The following is a 9,389-nucleotide window of genomic DNA, read 5'->3' as shown; positions in this document are numbered from 1 at the left end:
TTTATGTAAAATTCTGCTGTGCTTCAGTTGACTTCCCTGCCAGTTCCGAGAGACCGGCTGTTGTCCTAGTAACACACACACACAGTATTTATTATTTATTTATTTATTTATTTATTATTTTATTTGATTTTTATACCGCCCAAAGCCTGAGGCTCTCAGGGCGGTGTACAGCATAAAGTGAATACAAGGCAAAAAATACAATAAAATGACAATAAAACACTAAAAACATACATTTAAGTATTTAACAGCCTGGTATATATTAACAACAATAAAATATGTTAAAATGCCTGGGAAAATAAAAAGGTTTTAACCTGGCGCTGAAAGGATAGAAGTGTAGGCGCCAGGCGCACCTCGTCGGAGAGACTATTCCATAGTTCGGGGGCCACCACTGAAAAGGCCCTAGATCTCGTTACAACCCTCCGAGCCTCTTTGTGAGTCGGAGCTCGGAGGAGGGCCTTTGATGTTGAACGTAGTGATCGGGTAGGTTCATATCGAGAGAGGCGTTCCGCCAGGTATTGTGGTCCCGCACCGTGTAAGGCTTTATAAGTCAAAACTAGCACTTTGAATTTAGCCCGGAAACAAATAGGTAGCCAGTGCAAACGTGCCAGAACAGGTGTTATATGTGCGGACCGTCTGGTCCTCGTCAACAGTCTGGCTGCTGCGTTTTGCACTAGCTGTAGTTTCCGGACTGTTTTCAAAGGCAGCCCCACGTAGAGCGCATTGCAGTAGTCCAATCTAGAGGTTACCAGAGCATGCAGTAGAACCTCGCGATAACGTGAGCATCAGGGGATGAAGGACACGCCTGTGTTGTAGGGCTTCCACGTTATAACAAAAGCCAGATTCCTTAAAGAGTATTTTACTCGGCGGACCTTGTTATACCTGCGGTCTCTCCGAATCCATGGTTCAGCAAGTCGCGGTATAAAATGTGTTGTGCTTATGTGTTTACTTTGTTTCTTCTCTGAAGACAGCAGGTGGGGCCATGGCCATAGCAATGGTTTGCTATTGGTTAAGAATTTAAATGAGTAGGTAGACTGGTTGATTTGGGATGATTGACAGAAAGAAGTTGCAGAGCGAAGTCTCCGTTCTGTGTAATTGAAAACGGAAGCATCTAAGCATTGTGGAAGGCAGAGAAGGGCCCAAAGTCTAATGGGTGGTGGCCGAGTTGCCCTGAGTGAGAACCCTCCACTGAATTTAAATCCTTTTTGTCATTTGAACCTCCAGACTAATAGACTACTGGTGCTATCATCATACCTGACAATTGGCTGTGCTGGCTGGGGGTAATGGCAGTTCAGCAATGGGGGGGGCAGCAGGTACTTCAGCCCTGCCCTGAAGCGGCAGAAAACAAAATTGCTCCATCACCCATGAAGCAGCCCTTCAGGTATTTTAACATCACCTCCAGGCTAAACTCACCCAACTCCTTTAACCTTTGCTCACAGGATTTCATTTCCAGGCCCTGCCTCTCAAAATATCCAGGACTGCTCTTAATGTGTTCCAGACACCCATATTCTCAACAGTATTTTCACATGCAAAGTGTATCAATTTACTGTTATTATTCATTAAATGTATACCCCACCCTTCTTCCCAAGGGAGCCCAGGGCAGCAAACACACAATCGCTAAAACAATCAAAACATCTAAAAACAATTCCAGTACAGATGCAAACTGGGAAAGGTCTCTACTTTTTACTAAAAAGACAACAGAGTTGGTGCCTGTCTAATATTTAATAGGAGGGGATTCCAGATTTGGTGGCCAGTACAACCAACCTAAAGGCCCAATTCTTTTATTGTGCAGACCTCTTGATGAGATGGTATCTGCAAGGAGGCCCTCACTGGCAGAGTGCAGTGAGCCTGGTCCCAAGCTGTGTAGGGTTTTACACATCAAAATCAACACCTTGAAGATAGCCCTGCAACTACTTGGCAGCCAGGCTTGAACTGTTCTTAGTGCTGAATTCTATGATGTGAGGATTTTGCGATGAAAATGAGCGTCCTTTCTGACCAAATGCTGATTTTACATCCACTTTGCAAAGTGACACTGAAATCAGAGCTGCTTTAAACTTCGTATGTGGAGAATACTCTTTGGCCTTTTGAAGACTTTCTGGCTGGCTGGTTGTGCTTTGAGTCAGACAATTATTTGTTTGTTTGTTTGTTTGTTTGTTTGTTTGTTTGTTTGTTTGGAGAGCCAGTGTGGTGTAGTGGTTAAGGTGTTGGACTATGACCTGGGAGGCCAGGGTTCGAATCCCTACACAGCCAAGAAGCTCACTGGGTGACCTTGGGCCAGTCACTTCCTCTCAGCCTCAGAAGAAGGCAATGGTAAACTCCCTCTGAATACCGCTTACCATGAAAACCTGATTCATAGGGTTGCCATAAGTCGGGATCGACTTGAAGGCAGTCCATTTCCATTAATTAATTTATTTAATATCCTGTCCTTCCTTCCAGAAGGAGACCAGGGCGGCAAACGAAAACACTAAAAACACTCTAAAACATCCTAAAAACTAAAGCCTTTAAAACATATTAAAACAAAACATCCTAAAAACATTTTTAAAAAAACATATTAAAAAGCAATTCCAACACACACACAGATGGGATAACTTAAAAGGCTTGTTGAAGGAGGAAGATCAGTAGGTACTGAAAAGATAACTGAGATGGCACCTGTCTAATATTTAAGGGTAGGGAGTTCCAAAGGGTTGGTACCGCCACACTAAAGGTCCATTTCCTCTGTTGTGTGGAACAGACGTCCTGACAAGATGGTATCTGTAGGAGGCCCTCACCTGCAGAGCACAGTGATCAGCTGGGTATATAAGGGGTAAGATGATCTTTTAGGTATGCGGGTCCCAAGCTACATAAAAACAGAACCTTGAACTTGGCCTGGTAGCTAATAGCCAGCCATTAACTATTTCAGATCCTCTGGGGGCTGCTTCTTCTTCAAACATACGAGCAGGATTGCGGAGCGGCGGGAGGGAGAACAGAAAGTGGCCTTTGCACTGAGCCAGCACTGATCGCTCCCACCCACTGTTTTGTGGCTACTGTCCGTTTAGGAGCCAGTATGAAAACAGGAGACTCTCCCAATTTTCAAGCCCAGTGATAAGCATGCCTCCCCTTTTAGAATTCCAGATCCTGTCAGCTGCTGCCACCAGAGGGGAGAATGCTGGAAGGATAGGGTGGTGGTGTGGTTAGAGTGTTGGACTGGGCCTTTGGGAGACCACGATTCAAATCCACACTCAGCCATGAAGCTTACTGGGTGACCTTGGGCCAGTCACAGCCTCTCAGCCTAACCTACCTCACAAGGTTGTTGTGAGGATAAAATCAGGAGGGGGAGAGCCATGTTTGTACACCACCTTGGGCTCCTTGGAGGCAAGGCAGGATAGAAACATAATAAATAAATGAATCTAAATGCAGCCAGCTCCTTAGAGGAGTTCCAGCTTCACTGCAACAAAGGAGACTTTTGAGGAAAGGAGATTAAGGTGTAAGTATTTGGAGTTAGGCCACAAGGACAGCTGTGCAAATGGGCTGTGGCACCCCACTGGTCCTGGATGCTATACTAGTCCCTGGGTAGTCCAGAGCAACAAGCACGCCTAGGCAATGCAGTACAAAACAGAGAGAAGGGAGCGAATGGCAACAGGCAGTTTGGGATTATCTCACCTGCAAATGTCCGCCTTGGCAAGCATTCTTCTGTGTGGAGGAAAATAGCCATTACCTGTCAAACTGTGATGGCAGTTGATAGAACTAAAGCCAAGGAATGAGCTTCAGTCCAAGTGCTCCAGTTTATCCATGTCACACAGCTCACACCTTTTACCCCGCACCGCAATTCTAGATCAAGCTAAACTGTTCAGTACAACTGCTGAAGTCATTCCATCAACATCAGCTCCAGTGGAGGAGTGCTGTGGAGACCTTGCAGGTGATTGCACCACTATTTAACATGGGCAAGGCCTGGGGAAAAATCCGCACACCTTCCCTCTCTAGTAAAAGATTTACTTGATTGCCAACTTGACACCTCCAAACACAAAACTAACCTGGTTAACTTACTGCCTGCCATGAATTCCCCTAGAGGAGAGGAGGGAGGGAGATTAAGGGTTGGCTGTGATGATGCTTCAGCCACATTCTTCACAGGCAGAGTTGCAATGCAGGAGCAACATCATTTCAGGGGGGCAGGAGAAGTAGAGATTCTTAGTAAAGTTTAAATTCCCACCCTGGGATATATTCAAGGTTAAATTGCAAAAACAGTGTGTTATAAGAACATTTGCTTTAGTGATCCTCCCAGTGACCATCAAAATGTATCCATGCAAGTCTAACAGGTGTTATCTACAGTAACCAGAATATATTCAGGTGGACTCTTAGCATTTTGCATGCAAAGAGTGCATGCATACTTTCTGGAGCAGCAGAAAATAAATTTGACTCATCTTCTACAGGGCAGCCCTGGAAATATTTATGGTGGTTCTCATGTTGCCTCTTCAGTTGTCTCTTCTCTAGGTTAAACATCCCCTACTCCTTCAGCCGTCAACGTCATCATCTTTGCCACCCTCCTCATGACCTGTTCCAGTTAATATCCTTCTTAGACTGTAGCACCCGGAGCTGAACGCAGGACTGACTACAGGGGAGGCAAAACAGGACAGGACTGTTAGTACTCTTCTCACAGCCTGCACACGATACATCTGTTGATGCAACCAAGAATCGCATTAACCTTTTAGCCATAGCATTGAATGCTGATTCATATTGATCTTGAAGCCCCAATATTCTTTTCACAGGCATTGTTGTAACTGTGCTTTGGATTTTGTCTACTTAAATACAAATGTTCACATTTATCTCTGCTGAAATTCCTTTTGTTCATTTTGGCCAGTTCTCTCGCCTGTCAAGAAAATGCTGAATCCTCTTTCTGTCTTATCAGGTATGAGCTACTCCACGCAGTCTGGGGTGATCCGCAGATCTGATGAGCATCCCCTCCTCTCCTTCATTCAGTCACTTATAAAGATGCTAAACCACACCAGGGCCAGGAGCAACTGCCTTTGTACCCTACTTGTCACAGCTCACCAGGCTGACACGGAGCTGTTTCTGAGCCATCGGGGACTAAGACCAGTTGCTGGAAACTGCGGGGGTTGGGGGCAGAATGCACTTGCACTCAGGTCCTCCTTGCAGACTTCCCATGATGGGCATCTGGTTGGCCATGGTGAGAACAGGAGGCTAGGCTAGATCAGGCCTGATCCATCAGACTCTTCTTACGTTCTTACCAGAGGCATCATTCACTCATTAATTGGACTGCCGTCCACCTGTCCTCCCAAAGGAGCCCATTTAGCAACTTGCCACGAAGCGTATCAAGGAGAAAGCTATCAAAACCATTGCCGAAATCAAGAGAGAGGATCTGTCGGTGTCCACTGCACTCCATAACCTACCAGGCTAGGAACTCCAGGAAAAATGGAGATAAACTGAGCCTGTTGTGACTTGCTCTTGAGAATCCCCTGCTGCCTTTCCTCAATCACAGCATTTTTCAAGTATCAGGGTCAAGGTGACCCATTGGCAGTTGCCAGAAGATTGGAACAGTCTTTCTTGCCTCCCCCCTGCTGTGTCCTGGCACTTCACCCATTCCATGGAGGCTCTTATGCTTTGCCTGACCTGCACCTGCCCGTCCCGGCATGGCCAGCGGGTCCGGGTTAGGCGATCACAGCCAAATCAACCACAGCAGAGTTTGGGGCACCTTCAAGGCAAACACCTGTTGGGACAGCCAGAGGTGTACACTTCTGGGGGGCCACGGGACTCAACTCCCCATTCCCCCAGCGGGGGTCACAGCCCCTCCGGCAGCCAGTGCCAAGCAGTATTGTCAGGCTGACATGATGGACTCATACAACCGCAACTACATTGCAGGGCTGCCACATCCCTCCGTCGTGTCACACCTACTACCATCTCCATGATTCTTTGAGGCTTTGTTCCTGTTTGCCAGTGCTTGCTTGTTTGTGTGTTTCTTTATTCAGAATTTATACCCTGCCTTAAGGGGCCCACGGCCCTCCCAAGGTGGCTCAGACCTTAACCCTGGACCTTAACACTTTATTTGGAGCAACAGACTGCAAAGCTGTAAAGAAAAGAAGATTGGACGAGGAGAGTCAAGAGCCTCCATAATGTTATTTTACAGTGACAATAAACATGTTGTAACAGTTGGGGGGGGGTCTCTCAGTCGCCATGAAAAACAACAGTCTCTTGGAGTTTAGCAACTGTTTTTATTACAGCATAAGCATTGGCAGGCCAGAGCTTATACATATAGGTATAAGGTGCAAGGTGCGAGCCTGTTTAAAAGAAATGCGTTCAGAGCAGGCAGGCCAGAGGTGCTTCCGCCTTTCGATCTCCTTTGGTAGCCAACTAAATAAAATCTACCAACAAAATAGACAGGATGCCCCCTTGTTCCTTGCCCTGGACTGCCTCTTCTACCCTCTGAACCACTGAAGAAGAAGAAGGCCGGCTTTCTAGGCACATGATCCTCTTCTGCTTCCTCCTGCTGTCAACTTTTGTTTTCTTAAGCAGTCTCTGCAGCGTTTGGGGAGAGTGGACTCAGCAGTTGGGCCTCAGAAGGCACCGACTTAAGTAGGGAAGGTTTTCGTGCATAAACGGCGGCTCCGCCTGAGTTCCACCTTTTGAAAGTCTCTCTTCTCACGCCTCCTTGCACGGGGGGGGGGCGAGTCTCAGACGGCACATCGGGCAGGGGGGCTTTGCTAGGTGACAGCGCAGGCTCTGGAAGCCGAATGCTGATTGGCTGAGAAGCATTTGAAGTGTCCAGCAAGGATTCCTGCACAGTGGTGGATGGAGCGATCGGGGAGTCGCTTCCCAACTGCTCTGGCGTTGGACTTGCAGGAGGGATGGGGACTGCATCCGTGGAAGTGCTGGGCATGGGAGTTTGGGGTCTGCCAGGACCCTCCCCGCTACTCTGCTTTCCTCCTGCTTCCCAAGGAGCCTCGTTCTCATCTGACTCCACTCCCCAATCTAGCTCCCCCTCAGTCTGGGGCACAACAGATTGATAGAATCCTGTACAGTGGGGCCCTGCTTTTTGGTGGCCCACTTTTTGGCATTCCGCTAATACGGTGGCTAAAATTAGAGTAAGGCCCCACTCATACAGCGCCTGTTCCGCTTTTATGGCATTTATGGCGTCAGGCACCATTTTATAGAAGGAGTTCCACTTTTTAGCAGGTTTCGCTGTTAAGCGGGGGTCTGGAACGTAACCTGCCGTATGAGTGGGGCCCTACTGTATTTGAACAAACCTGATTAATGTTCTAGTTAAGAATTTCTGAACTAAAGCGATCAGGTGAGTGCCATTACCACCACATATATTGTGATTTTTAAGAGAATTATATACCCTCTGAGGTATTAACCACCGTTATTCATATGTATGTTGTTGTTTTGAGATTAGTTTGTTTTGAACGTGTGTTTTAAAGGTGGAGTTTTTAAGCAGTGTTAGAAAAGCAAGATATATAAAGTCTCAATGACATTGGCATGACATTGGGTGGCTGTGGGGCCTGTCATAGACTTCACAACTGTTAGGAATTGCCCCCCACAATGTGTTTGCACCCACTTATAGGATACTTGGTTAAGAGTCTGAAGTGAAAAGAAGATTGCCACTAGTTTGAACTCTGCACGCTGCTTGGAAACTGAGCTAGTGTGAGGGAGGCTCAGAGGGGGGTGCCAAGGGAGAGGGCCGTTTCAGTTGTGGCTCCCCATTTGTGGAATGCGCTCCTCAGTGAGGTCCGCTTGGCGCCTTCATTGGCATTTTTTCAGCAGCAGGCAAAGACTTAACTTTTCCCCCCAGGCATTGGATAGACATAGACTGAGATGATGTTGTTGTACCAGCATGCTGCTGCCAAAGCTTCCTGTGGCTGAATGGGGGTGTTTCATTTCATTTTGGTTTTGTTTTATGTAGGCTGTATTATTTTGGCTTTTAATCATGTTGTAAGTTGCTTGGAGACTTTCGAGTAGCAAGCAACTAATAAATATTATTATTGTTGTTCTTACAACATCATCATCATCAACAACAATAATAAATCTAATAATAATAATAATAATCCTAAAAGGGTATGTTTAGCCTTGAGAAAACTGATGGGAGATATGATAGCACTCTTCAAGTCCTTTAAAGGTTGCCACACAGAGGAGGCCCAGGATCTCCTCTCGATCGTCCCAGAGTGCAGGACACGGAATAACAGGCTCAAGTTACAGGAAGCCAAATTTCAATTGAACATCAGAAAAAACCTCCTAACTGTCAGAGTGGTACAACAATGGAACCAATGACCTGGGGGGGGGTCTCTCCAACATCAGAGGCATCCAAGGGGCAGCTGGACAGGCATCTGTCGAGTCTGCTTAATCTGGATGCCTGCATGGAGCAGGGGGTTGGACTCGATAGCCTTAGAGGCCCCTTCCCAGTCTACGATTCTAAACGGACACAGCTGATATATTACTATAAACACTGGCCCACTCCCACCTTTTCCTAGGTTTACTCCCCGCACGGAAACTGAAAAGTCTTCACCTCTGGGGACAGTATTAGTTTACAAAGCCCTGAACAACTTAGGTCCCTCCCATCCTAGCTCGATCACAGAGATCATCTGCAGGAGCGGCGTTGGTTAACCCCCGAGGGGGCTCATTTAGCATCGACAGGAAGTCGAGCCTCTCGTCCAACAGCTTCAGGAGGCGCCTCCTCCGCTTTGGCTTTTAAACTGCTGCTGAAAACCCTCCTGTTCCACCCGGTTTCATTCAGGCCAATGCGAAGATGCCTTTTTGCAACAGCTGACCTTCGTTTTTATTGCATTTAAAATGGTTTTTATCGAATGGCTTTTATTTTTAAAAAAAATTTATTTCTTGCAAACCACTTTGATGTTTCTAAATGAAATATCGGTACACAATATAGTTATAAATGAATTTTATTTATTTATTTATATTTAATTTATATCCCGCCCTTCCTCCCAATAGGAGCCCCAAATGCAGTCAATAAATGCCCTGGTGCATGGCGCTGTCCGCCCTCGCCCAAGTCAAAGGCACCCGGCGAAGCCGCAGGAGGGGCAAGCCTGCGTGCCGAGGCCGGGACTTTGGGCCGAGAAGCCCCTCACCCTCGGGCCGTCCTTGCGGGGGCGCTGGGCTCTCAAGCCCCGCCGGGACTCCTTGGCCTGCCACCCCGGCCGGACAGGCGGGAGCTCGGGACGCCTTTCCCGGGCGGCGCCAAGCTGGGGAGGACGGCAGGGTGGGGGAAAAGGGGCTCGCTCCCCACCTAGAACTCCCCACCTAGAAACATATTTTGCCCCTTCTGCGCTCTTCCCCCCCACCGATTTTTTTTATCGGGTGCCGTTGCTACCCCTTCCACCTCCAGGGCTTGCATGGCCGTTCCCACCCCCGACGCCCCCTTCTATGGGGAGGGGGGAGAGACAGACACGGGC

This window comes from Rhineura floridana, chromosome 18, assembly GCF_030035675.1.
Source record: "Rhineura floridana isolate rRhiFlo1 chromosome 18, rRhiFlo1.hap2, whole genome shotgun sequence".
Classification (NCBI taxonomy): Eukaryota; Metazoa; Chordata; class Lepidosauria; order Squamata; family Rhineuridae; genus Rhineura; species Rhineura floridana.
This window is presented reverse-complemented; position numbering follows the sequence as displayed.